Raw genomic sequence first — 13,063 nt, forward strand, 5'->3', positions numbered from 1 at the left:
GTGACTGTGTGCACGAGCGCATGGCTGGGAGGGCAAGCATCCCTCTTGCGTTCGCTCGTACGCGTACGCAAACCGCGTGACACCTCTCGTGAGAGCGAACGATGGCTGATCTAGGATTTATATCGTCGACGGTATGCGCGATCCTGATGTCGATCATATTTAATTATTAGTAGGATTATGGCGTGCGTGCTGAAACACGTGATGAGAGTCTCTAGATCTTAGCTTTGATAATTTCATTTAGTTAACTATTTGCGTTCAAATTTGTGATTATAAGTGAAAAAAAGAATTAATTTTAGGAACGTGTTACACTCAAAAAAATTTTTCGAGAAATTAGATATTTAATCATTGAAATAAAATATTTTATTTCAGCAACATTTTCATAATTTATTTCAATTAATATTTTTTTTCTTCGGATTATCTTACGAAATGTACCATTATTTTTTGTAAGACTTTCATAGATCATTAACTACTAAAATATTTTAATGATTTTCGATTTTAGGTCTCTTCGAAATACTTGTAATAATTTCACAAAGTTATATTTTTTTTATATTATCACAAAATATATATCGCTATAAAAATAATTAAAAAAATAAATAAAAATAAACAAAGAGTTGCACTCTTTATACGTGGGTAGCAATCGCAGGATGTTTCACTGATAGGAAGGAGATTGAAACGTTAGCAGAACCGGCATATTGAATCCCTGATCCAAAAGAAGAGAGTGCACCGATACAGCGAGGGTGGGGAAGCGCCTGCAGTAAGCCAAGCACATACGCGCGCGCTCTTCTCGCGAGGAAAGAGATATACGAAGGCGGGAGCAAGCAAAAAGATGGAATTGAGCCGTCAAGCATAGAACTTTTGCCGTTCGCTAGACGCGAACAGGATTGAGGAGGACTTGAACGACGTAAGCACCGTTGTCTCCTACTTTATGTCGCGTACTAATGCGATGGGCTCGGATGGTAAAATATTTGTTTTTAACACGCTAATGCGATGGACTCGAATGAGTCCATCGCATTAACGTGTTAAAACATTTTACTAAAAGTAAACATTTTACTAAAAATAATAATAATAGCAGGTCATTAAAACAGCAAGTTTTTTTTACACAAGAAATCGATAAAAAAATTTTTACATCTAAATATAATTAAAATTGATGTAAAATGGCTCAGGCTTACGCAATCAGTTAATATTCAATTAATTAAAAACGGTTCTCTCTTAGATTTCTTCTTTCTTCATCCTGAATTTTTTAGATAATAGATTTTTAACTTACAAAAGTTACTTTACGATGTAAAATTTTTGCTTTTCGTACAAATACATATAATACATGCTAGTTTTAGAAAAAGAGACAAATATTTATAAAATTTTACATTAGCGATAGTTTAAATTTTTAGTATTCTAGTATTGTAAACAAAAAAAATGCATTCAATAGATATAATCGAGCGGAACCATTGCAATACTTTAGGATTATGCTAATCCGACTGACATTATGATGAAGGTAATAGCGACCAATTCTTTGACCAATCCTACGGACCGATTTTGAAAAGGAAATCACGTTGGTCAAGCTGATTAGGAAAATCTCGCTTAAAATCGGTCAAACGTCGGTACGTTGACGATTTTTCTCAGCGACATTGTCATGTAGATGCCACGACGCTTGCGTAATTCCTGGCGATTCTTTTCACCCTGGGTAAGTTATGTTAGACACGTTATGCATTATATATTGCATTATTTATATACTAATGTGAATTTATCATATACTAATTATTTATTGATGGAGATATGAATTTATTATATACACTGTGACATAGATAGATAAATTGTGACTATAAATTATTTTTTAGTTAATTACATAATTTACATAATTAAGATTAGATTACAAGAAATTATAAGGTATATAAGTACTGCTAATAAGGATTATTCTATGGATAATAAAATATACTTGTAAAATCTCAATATTTTAAACATGGCATATTAATAATTCTATTATAAAATATAATTAAAATAACTTAAATGTGTTATTCTGAAAACATAGTGCATTTATCTAGAGTATGTATCGTGCAGATTTGCAACTGATAGTTTAAATAAATGCAGAACCTTTGTCAACCACCGTTCACCGTGACGGGCAGAATGCACGAAAGTTGCGCGCGCGCGAACCCCGGGGAAGGGGATGTTTCAAGCGTTCCCCGCGATTTGCACATTAACGGGGAATAAACGACGCCGAAATACAGCGCGGACGCGCGATCGCCATAATAGGAGCACCGAGTAGTCTATTAAGCGTCCTCAAAACCAGTTAGTGAGTCGGCAATCCAGTTTAGGTACAAAATGGCTGTCGTTTAGCGAGGATTAATGGTCTCGGGAGTGCCCCGGGGCAGCATAATGGGGCAGATGCGTTCTGGATGAGGGGGAACAACCCTCTCTGATCTCTCCTCCCCGCCATTTATATCTCGACAACCTCCGCGCGCCACCCTGCCTCCTCGTGCCTTACCCCACCCCTCCTGTGGCCTCGTTATGTACACCTATCTGACTACAGGCTCCATTATGCCCTTTTTGTGTGATGCTCCACGTACGCCGGTATAAATACGCGATATCTGTGCACCTACATACCGGCACCTCGAAATTACAGCCTGTGACGTTACATGAACAGCAGGAAATTGTGTGCATCTCCCTCTCTATTTTGTGAATTAAAAATTCAAATTGAAAGATTTATATCTCGCATATAAATAGATAGTATATTGTTATAAATTTTTACAAATAAGTTTGTCACCTTGTACGGCTGAAATCTTGAAATAAGCGTTAGAGTCTCTTAAATTTATTCATTTATTCGATCGCGATGCAAATAATCTTTTCTTTTAGTTTATCGATTGTATCTTTTAGCAATTCGCTCATGCAATACGTTCCAGGCCACAGAAATAACGATACGTAATATCGATGCGAAATTATGTGCGCTCCGTCAAGAGTTAATTATCGCTTTATCACAATTGTGCCACGTCATTTGCTCTTTGAGTACCCCCAAACACCTCGTATACACTTTCCATAATCTCGTCTGAACGTATACATACATGCAACCACCGAGGGGCGGCACGTCCACGTTCGTACGCGCACGTGCGTCTGTGCGAGTGCCACGCACACGATACTCGAGCAGGGATTCGAGTCTAGTATTTGGGCGCCCAAAGCGCCGTTTAGTTTGGCGTTTCATGGTCGACTGACTCCCCTCGCCGTCTACCGACGCCGCGGTCCGTGTCGTTTCGGTGCTCCTGAGAGAGCCGTAAGTACTCGTTTTGAAATCGACTCCGGTACCCTGACGCGCGTGTGTGCGCGCGAACGGGTCGCGTATGTGAGCGTAGGGTGCGCGCGCGCGCGCGCGTGTGTGTGTGTGTGTGTGTGTGTGTACGGGAATCGAATCTCAGCTTTTGTCGAGGCCGCCCTAGAGACGGCGTTGACAGAGATTTAGGGAGTGCAGTTAATGTGGAATTAGCTGCCACGGAAGTGGCGATGCCGCGGCCGTATTATGCCATCACCTGCCGAGGGAAAGACGCTCGGCCATTTTTCGCGGGCCTAATAAGGCGGCACTAATGCTCTCTCGTCGCTTTCTCGCTCTCGCGGCCTTTAATATGTCGCATTAATGTCGGAATCGTCGTGAAAGAAAATATTTGCTCCGCGATGTGGAAGTGAATCCACGAAGCGGCGCGGAAACAAATTTACAAAGCGCAGAAGCAGAAATATCCTCAGCTAGCTCGATTTCCACGATAAAAGTGTGCTACAGTTGTCTGCTATAGACGTCATAAACGTATTCATTTTATTAAATTACACGTGTGTATCCTGCTAGATTATTAAATATACTTTTTTAAAGATTACATCATGATATCTAGCTAACTAGAAAAAACAGTATCTATCTAGTAACTTAAAAATATTTTAATGTTTAATAATTTTCCTTGTTTTATCATTTTCACATATACATATATGTATAATTTTACTATCATTCTGTATATAGAAATAGATTTTTTAATCTGATATTCTACATCACCGCAAAAATTTTCTAAACTTGAGCCTCTTCTAACGGTCAATATATTTTTAAAAGACAACGTTTTGTGCATAGAGACGAGAAGGTCCAAAGATAAAATCAAATCGCAACAAACAGGTCGACAGACAAATTTGAAAATTTGATCTGGATATTTAGAGTGGAGTAAAGTAAAGTTCAGAAAAGACGCCGACATAGGTCCGTCCTGGTAACTAACGATTTATCTTGTCTTAATCTTGTTTGCAGATTGAACCACTCCTCCTAGTCAACCTGTTTAAAGATTGTTTTGGATGAGACCGAATGTGAGAGCTCTATTTTTCCTTCTACAGAATATCGCCGCATTGTTTGCGCTCACGGAAGATCTCTATTATTCTTTGCGTTTCTCGAGTTATCTCGGTAGATTTCTTGCTTTATATTCTTGTCAAGTAGTTTAGAATATTTTTTGTGGGCAAAATAAACGGAAAGATAATCTTTTTATTTCCTAATTTCAGGTAGAGCAATATATTTAAACAAAACCGTATATTTTATATTTAGCGTAGAATTTATAGCCAAATATCAACGTTGCACATTTAATTGTATCTTATGCTTTCCAGTCGCGTGGTTTACAAATAGCTAAAGCAGAATAAAGGAAGAAGTTATTGGAAAGTAACACAATTGATTATCGATATTTGTGGAAAGCATTATGATTCTATTGTGCTGTTTAAACGAGAAGCATTATTTCCTTAAACTGTAGACGCAGTGCAAATTTCGAACCAGTATACCGTTTCGAGCACAAGGGAATATTTTGGCAGGTAATAGACGCCCGCATTTCCAATAGTATCCCAGTAGTATAGGGGCCACCCGCTGTAGCATATTATCCTCTCGGAGGTTTCAAAAGCCTGTTGAATAACAATGACCGCTTCTTTTTTTTAAAAAAAATAATAAAAGTATTTATACGTCTGTGGGAAAGCAAACCATTATTTACAATAAATTTGGAATAGTGAAATCTTTCTATTAATTGAATTTATTCATCCTCTTTTTCCTTTCACCCTTTCTATCTCTTGAGTTTTTAAACAAGTAATAAAAAAGTACGCAAATGATTTAATTCATTTTAAAAGAAGCAATGTAAAAGAAAAAAAACAACCAATGTTTGTATTGTCTGTCGACAACGTTATAAATGTATCCACAGCACTGCAAATAAAATTGTCTAACGATATATTTTATTGTTGGATAAAATCTGAAACGTGTACAAGAAACACGAAAACTCGGAATATTTCAGTCTTAAAGACGAGACAGGTATATCGCTAATAAATTTCAATTTGCCTCGTGCCGAATTTCCATTCACGCCAACGTATATCTAAACACGGGATCGTAAAGCGCTTGACAAGACCGCGTACTTAAAGTGTTTGACGCATCAAATTTACCCCTGATGGAGTCGAGAGGGATGATACGAAAAAAAGATCGTCACGCGGACTTGGCTATCGACCATAAGGGGATGATTTGTTACCGGTCGTTGTTCCCCGGAGCGTCCAATAGCGCGCTTCATCGTCAAAAAGTGCGCCAATATTGATGCAGTCCAGAGAGAGAGTGAAAGAGAAGAGGGAGGTGCAAAAGAAACAGAAAAGAGAGTGGGACTCTCGATAGTTACCCATCGGATACACGGAGTGTTCGCATTGAATTACCCTTGTGACCGAAGGAAGGAACCAGATGCATCGTCGTGGCTAACGCACCGCGACGGCCTTCCCATTATGTTTGTTTATTTATTATTAATAGGAAATTCATAACAATCACATAATAGATCCCGTGTATAAAAGGGGCTGCGCTCCGCGGCGAGCATATCGTCACGCTTAACGCGTCTCTCATATATAGTAAACGCTTTTTCCGGAGTAGTTTCTCGAGGGCGAGAGCGATGGCACATGGAACGGGACGAAAGAGCTCTATCTATCAAATGAGCTCGATCTATTATATTTCACTGTTTCTCCTTGAATGTAATTTTTAAAAAAACCACTTGTTAAAATTTCGATTTATTTTGTCTAAAAAATTATTCATCCTTCAGCAAATTATTAAAACAATTTTTAATTAATTACATTTCATTACATTGTTATATTTTAATTGGAACCGAGAAGAAAGTATCATTTTTATAAAGTACAGATGGATATTTTCCTTTTATCCACTTACCGTAAGTACATTCTGTTCGAAAACTTTCACATCTCAACTTGATATCTTACTCACTTCCATCGTTAGCATACATATTCAAGGAGGTGTTCAAATCTGAGCGAAATGAGGACGTCGAATTATCGGGAAATGCTCCTCGAAGTCCCAAGCATTTTCGAAACGGAAAGAGCGGCTCGTGTTGTCGCGCAGCGCTGACGCGCATTCGCCTCCACGCGGACGAAAGCGCGCGTTTGACGCTTGGAAACAAAAAAAAAATGAGAAAAAGAGAGAGAGAGAGAGATCGGAAGAGGGAAACATAAAAAACGCTCGTTCGCAGCGCGAAAATGGGAGAGAAAGGTATCGAAAAATGGCGCGAGACTCTGGTGCAGGGGGATGGCAGCGCGGTGATAGAAGGGTAGCCAGCGATTTTGCGCGTTTTCCCTGCACCTATGGCCGTCGCACTCCCGACCGATGCCCTCCCACCCCTCCCTTCAACCTCTTCCCCCCATTTCCCACCTCTCAAAAGTCCCCTCGTCCTCCACCTCCTCCACCACCTCCTCCTCCTCTTCTCCCCGTGCAGCCACCCCTTCTGCCACCGTGTTGATGTGAACTCAAGGGTGCAAATTCTCGCTCGTTCGAAATTCAGGACAGGAAATTAGACGGGCGTCTCCCTCCCATAGAAATACCCGCGAAGCGTGAGAGATATGAGGACGCTACGGCGGGGCGCACCCTCCCCCCGCGTCACTGTATGGCGTATCGTGGTAACCATCCCTCACCTCCGTCCCGCAACCCCATCTTGACTGGCTTCGCATATAAACGCGCGCGCACACGCAGGCATGACATGAATGCCGCTCCGGATAAGTACCTGATATAATAAGGATGCGATGGCTTTTGCGGCTTTACGTGCCGCTCCGCTCGCTCGCGGAGCTATCGTCTTGTCGTGCTGCTATCGAAACTGCATGCCCGAAAGGGGTGAGGGAGTTGTGCGACGCTGCAGTTATTTGTGGATTAGAAGGGTCTAGTTTCCTAGCTCGCTTTATATTGATCAGACTAATTATCTTAAACTGCTCATTTTATTCAACTGACGTTACAACACCAACTTGATTATTAAGATAGAATAGCTGATAAAATAGAAAATTAGTAAGAAAAGTATGCTGCTCGTTGAATTTTATCTTGATAAAGAAATAGTGTTTTAGTGTTTTTGTTGAAAAAAAAAATGTCTTAAATAATTGTACGTTATAAGTCCATTTAATGAACTAAACGATGAGATAAATGATTCGTTGAATAATTTGAAGTAAAACTATACTTGGATTTTGAATTTAATAACAATGACAAAGATTTTGAAAAATACTTAATATTGAAAAATAAAAAGTTATAAAAAAATAAAAGCTTGATCGACTTATAGAAGAATAATGTTTTCTATAATTCTGCTTTGTAGCAAAGCTTGGCAATTTTTCTGTTTTGAGAGAAATAATCTTTAAATTTTCTAGGAGGATTTTACAAATTGGATTATATAAAGGAAAAAGGTGTACGAAGCAATTCATTTGAATTGGATTTAAGTCAATACCCAATTTAATCCGATTAACACAATTCTTTTTTTACCTGCGTCTTTTAAAAAAAATCAGAAAACACGTGAGAGAAACAACAAACAATGCGAGAGAATTTAAAAAGAAGCGGTCTTACATGCTAGATCTATTGGGAAAGTTAAGCGGGCTTTTTGTCAGTTTTCTTGTCTTTTGTCAACTTAATCTAAATCCTATAATCGGATGGATCTTTACATGATCCATCCGATTATAGGATTTAGATCGAAACTTGTCAAGAGAAGAAATGACGGATCACAACGTGAGATCACTAAAGGGTGGTCCACATTTCTCGGAAACGTCCTTGGTTAGAAATTACAGAAAAATAAAAAGTTACAAGATGTACAACATTAGAGTTACAAGAAACAAATTGATTCAGAAAGCATGAAAGACATTTTATTGTGGTAACATTTATGAAATAATATAAATCGTTAAAACATTTATGAAATAATATTAATATAATAATATTATGATCTTTGCCACAATTATACTAACTTGATGAAATTTGTCAATTTATAATGAAATTGTATTGAAATATAATAGAATAATTTTACGAAAAAAACTATCTTTTTTTACGAAGAGTTCATTAATTGTACTTTCCTCAAAGAAAGAAGTGAAAATTAATTGACGGAAGATAGCCAAACCTGTGCTCGAAGAATATGATTTTTGCAAACTGCAGATTGTAACTACGATTATTTCTTATCGTACGTGATGAAAGGAAGCAATAATGTAGCCGGCAGAAGAAACGCAATTGCTCGGCACTACAGTAACTCGCGTGAAAGCGTGCAATAAAACGCTGACTGATAATCAGAGGGAGTAACTAGAACGGCGTTCATAATAAGCATGTTTTTTTGCTCGTTATGCATGTTGTAGCACTATTGAAATCACAATTTGTATTGTATGCAATTTAAATTTTATATGAGTCATACTCGAATATTTGATTTTCATAAAAAATTATTATATATATATGTATATAAATATTATTAAAAATATCTTAATGTTCACTTCAATATTCTATAGATTGACTTTATACAATACTTAATTCAATAGATTAGTAAATAGCACATGCGTGATTAAACAAACAATCAAGTAACAAAGAAGCCCAACTTGAATAATTAATTTTTATCATTTCTAGAATGAAACAAAATTATAATCTGTCAAACTCTATATAAATTCCACATTAATTAAAAGCAATTTTATGAACTGAGGAGAAGAATTATTTTGATGCCCGTCCGGATAAACAAAGCGGTAACAAATTACGGTTGCAGTCCACAAAGCAGTGAAACAAACAAGCATCGGGAATACTGTTGGAGGGGAAGAAACAGTTCTAGTTATCTCCATCTAAACTATGCCGCAGGCAATTAATTGGCAACAAGATAAGCAACAGAGTAACGTCGGCGGGAAAACGAGACCTACTTATGTGCGAATAAAGTATGTATGCGCAACACGAGCGACAGTACAGCCCCCTTTCTCGCTCCCAATCAGGATAATTAATTCAAGACCTCGTCGATGCTCTCAATTAAAGTTATACGTTAATGATTCGCAAAAACTTATTTCGCCTCTGCAGCGGCGCGAGCATTATCTGCTAATTACCGCGACCTCGAGCCGCGAAGTAAATGAAGGAAAATGAGAAAAAACGTACGTCGCTCGACCGGTTTTCTGTTTGTGCTGCAACTTGGAACTTGCATTCTTATCTGGCTATCGTATTATCTCCTTGTGAAAAATATTTTTTCTAGAAAAAAAAATGTTTATAATAACCCTATTGGAAAAAAATGAGAAAGAGTGTTACGACATGTGCACATAGAATGGAATTTTGTATTATTTTTTAAAATAAGATTTGCGGGATTCTGAGTGTAAGAGTGAGTGTAGAAATCAACTCTAAAATTCTGATTATTCAACGCTCGATTATTCAATAAAAAAATTAAAAGGTTTAGAAATTGTTTTTTTTTTTCATATTTTATAACATGTTCGTCGATTAAATGTATTGTATTTATCCAACCGTTATTGATTTTTTCTTTCTCCTTGCTTCTCTCATCCTTACTGCTCGTTCAAATATTTGTTATATCTTGTTACTTTTAACATAAAGCGAATCTGTATTTATTGGGAAATATCGCGACTATAGTTGTTTCCAAATGCCCCAATAAATCATACAGCAGAAAAAATTCCTATAATCGCGTCTTTTCACGATTGGACGGTGAAGAATAATCTTCTCTCTTTAGGGTGATTAATATTTTATGAGATTAGGTATCAAATCGAGAAAACGTAATGTGACGTAAGCGATCGTTTCCGGCGAAGCCACGGTTCAAATATCGTTAATGCAACCAGTTGTTTTCCGTTTAAGCAGCTGTTAATTGGCAGTGACTAATTACGACGCGTTATCTGCGAGTTATCGCTCGGACGCTTTTGCTAAGCGTTGTGTCTCGCTCTCCGCGTTGCCGTTAAGAACGGTTACGTTTGCGATACATAATGTAGATACAATGTATCTGTCCAGTGGACGTCTTTCTCAATTCTCCGCCGTGAATTTGCAAGTGCATATTCATTGCCATTGCGTTTTTCATCACAAACAACGTTAACATTCATTTGTCGATATTGTTAATGAACGGCTTTCGCCAAATAATGGCTTATAAAAGAAATACTTCATTCTTAATTAATTAATAAATAATTGTATCACGTTGAGAGATATGTACAAATATCCTCTCGCGGCTGGTTAACGGAAATACGTTTTATCTATACTTGAACAATTACGTGTGAAAAGATAATTGTTGTTAAGCCTGTTTGATGTTTCGCGCTGGGATTTTTTGCGAATTCATGTAACTGGCATATCTCTGGTAGGCAGATAAAGTTACATGATAAATTATTCAAATTTTTTTTCCTCGGAAAGAGGGAGAAAGAGAGAATCTCTGTTGAAGATTGGCCGCGACAGCGGATCTGCCACGATGACTAATTAGAATTCGTTCTCACAAGAACAAAGTCGCTCGAAGCACCATGCAAATTAGTGGAACGGACGGGGAGTAGGGCGTTAAGACGGAAAAGAGCGAGAAATCGAGCCGCTCCAGAAATAAGGGCGTATCGGCTCGAAAATTCGGCGGAAGGAAAAAGAGACGCGGTCGCGGCGGAGAATCGGAAAACAAAAACGAAATTTGCGCCGACCAGCCTCATCAGGTCGTTTCGACGCCACGCCCTGGCGACGGACTCGTAGGGCCCATAGTTTCGTTGGACGAAACGCATCCCGTTTCATCTCGGTCGCAGTAGGAGCCTGTTAATTGGTGGTGCAACCAAGAAAAAGGTGATTTCTTGTCAAGAACTAATGAGGGTACAGGCGCCTCACGCTTTCCGTCATTAAAAAGTATTACCGCTCTTGCCGCTTTAACGCTTTAACATTAGCAACCTAATTTCGGGTAATTTTTTTTCCTCGCTCGAATTATTACTCAATTGAATTATTGAAATATTAATTATTTAAATTAATTAAATTAAATTAATTATTTAAATTGCATTATTTTGAATTGCATTATTAAATATGGACGCACATTCGGTCTCTGCTGAAATTTCCAAAATAATTCGTTAAAAAGTTATTCATTTAGATAGTTCCCATCTCCAACAGACAAGACAAATAACCCGGCTGACCGTTCGGTGATAAATTTAAATATAACGCGTGATCGCACGTGATAAAATGATTAATTAATTTGCTCACTGTTATTTACGTACGATATTGCCCAATTATGTCTCCTACCCTTTAACACAATAAATTTGTATAGTCTTTAAGACGTGTACTATACGTATATGCGTCAGCCAGATAGACTATCTCTGAATGCGTTCATTGTATCGAATTTGAAGTGTGTGTAAATCGTCGTGATTACGTCTGTATCTCGTTTGTCCATGCGTAACGCCGAGATGTGTGCTGACCACCGGTCAAAGTTCGAGATTTTTTCTTAATTACAGCGCTTTGATACCGTACAGAATTATTGCTTTCACGATTCTAAAATTATATTTGCTCGCGCTTTCGTCGAATTTTTATTGATCGCTCGTTCACGCACTGAATTATTTACGTCTTATGAAATATTTACGCCTTAATAAGAGTGAATAATTAATATTACTTAGATATAACTAATGTACAATTATTTTTAATTGTAAACAAAAAGAATGAGCTTGCTGAAGTATCTAAAAATTTAACTGTAATAGATACAGATCTGAAAATACCTTGTTAAAATATTTCAAAATAGTTATGAGGAATACTCAGCTGATTACTAGAATGTCAAAATTTTTTGCATCGTTGCTCGTTACACTTAAATATCTTTTATAATTATTTCAATTATTCAACAAAGTTATTTTCTAATCAAAATTTCACTAAATTTTTAGATACTTCAGTAAAATTATTTTTTCCGTATATAATTAAAAAATTGATTTATTTTCTACAAGAATTATTACAAAACATTTTTTTTGGAAAGTTAAAAACACACACGGTTAAATCGAATGACAGTATACGATAACTAATGATGCGCTACTATTTGAATGTTCCTCCACCCTCTCAATATTCGGAAACCAGCATCAACTGCGAGAAAACACTTATTCGCCCGTCAATTTACAGATTAATGTCATTAGCAATGTGTCCGGGAAATATTTGACGAGCGACCCGCCGTCACTGAAGCCTAAATCGACGTTGCCTTTATCTAAATCGCAGACGGCAGCGACCTTAAATCAAGGCACAATACTTCCGCACCCTTCTCGACAGCGCGCATGGTCCTGCCGTCCATTGTACGAGATGCCACGCTTGGCCAATCTTGCGTGAAGCGCTGATTAAAAGTGTAACGCTTAGAAATTACCGGAGCCTCCCCTAGTACATCCTCGATAACCGTTGTTAATTAGATTGGAAGGACCCGGTACTACAAAGTTTCGACCCTGTCAATGGATTACCGGCTCTTCTTAACCGCAAAGTAAATGTATCACATTTTAATAGCTACATGCTTAAATGCAAAATTGTTTATTAAAAAAAAAACTGTTTTTTTCTAAGCAATATCTAATTTAATTGTTTAATTTTATAGTGTATGTATATCACATACATAAATATTCAAATTAAATATTAAATTTGTTGCAAGCTAAAAAATTCTTATAAATTTTAGATTCAAAGCAAAGCTTTTTTAAATTAAATATTGGATATCTTTTAACATATATAAATAAAGTTTTATTTAATAGCTTTCAGTGAAATAAATTAATCTTTTAATTAAAATTTGAGATTTATGATTCTGTATCTGTAAATACGAAAATCAATTATTCCATTACGCACGATTTTCATATTCGTCGAATCGAGAAGGTTTCAGACAGATCGGAAGCACTCAAGAATATT

This window comes from Solenopsis invicta, chromosome 10 (genome assembly GCF_016802725.1).
Source record: "Solenopsis invicta isolate M01_SB chromosome 10, UNIL_Sinv_3.0, whole genome shotgun sequence".
Lineage (NCBI taxonomy): Eukaryota > Metazoa > Arthropoda > Insecta > Hymenoptera > Formicidae > Solenopsis > Solenopsis invicta.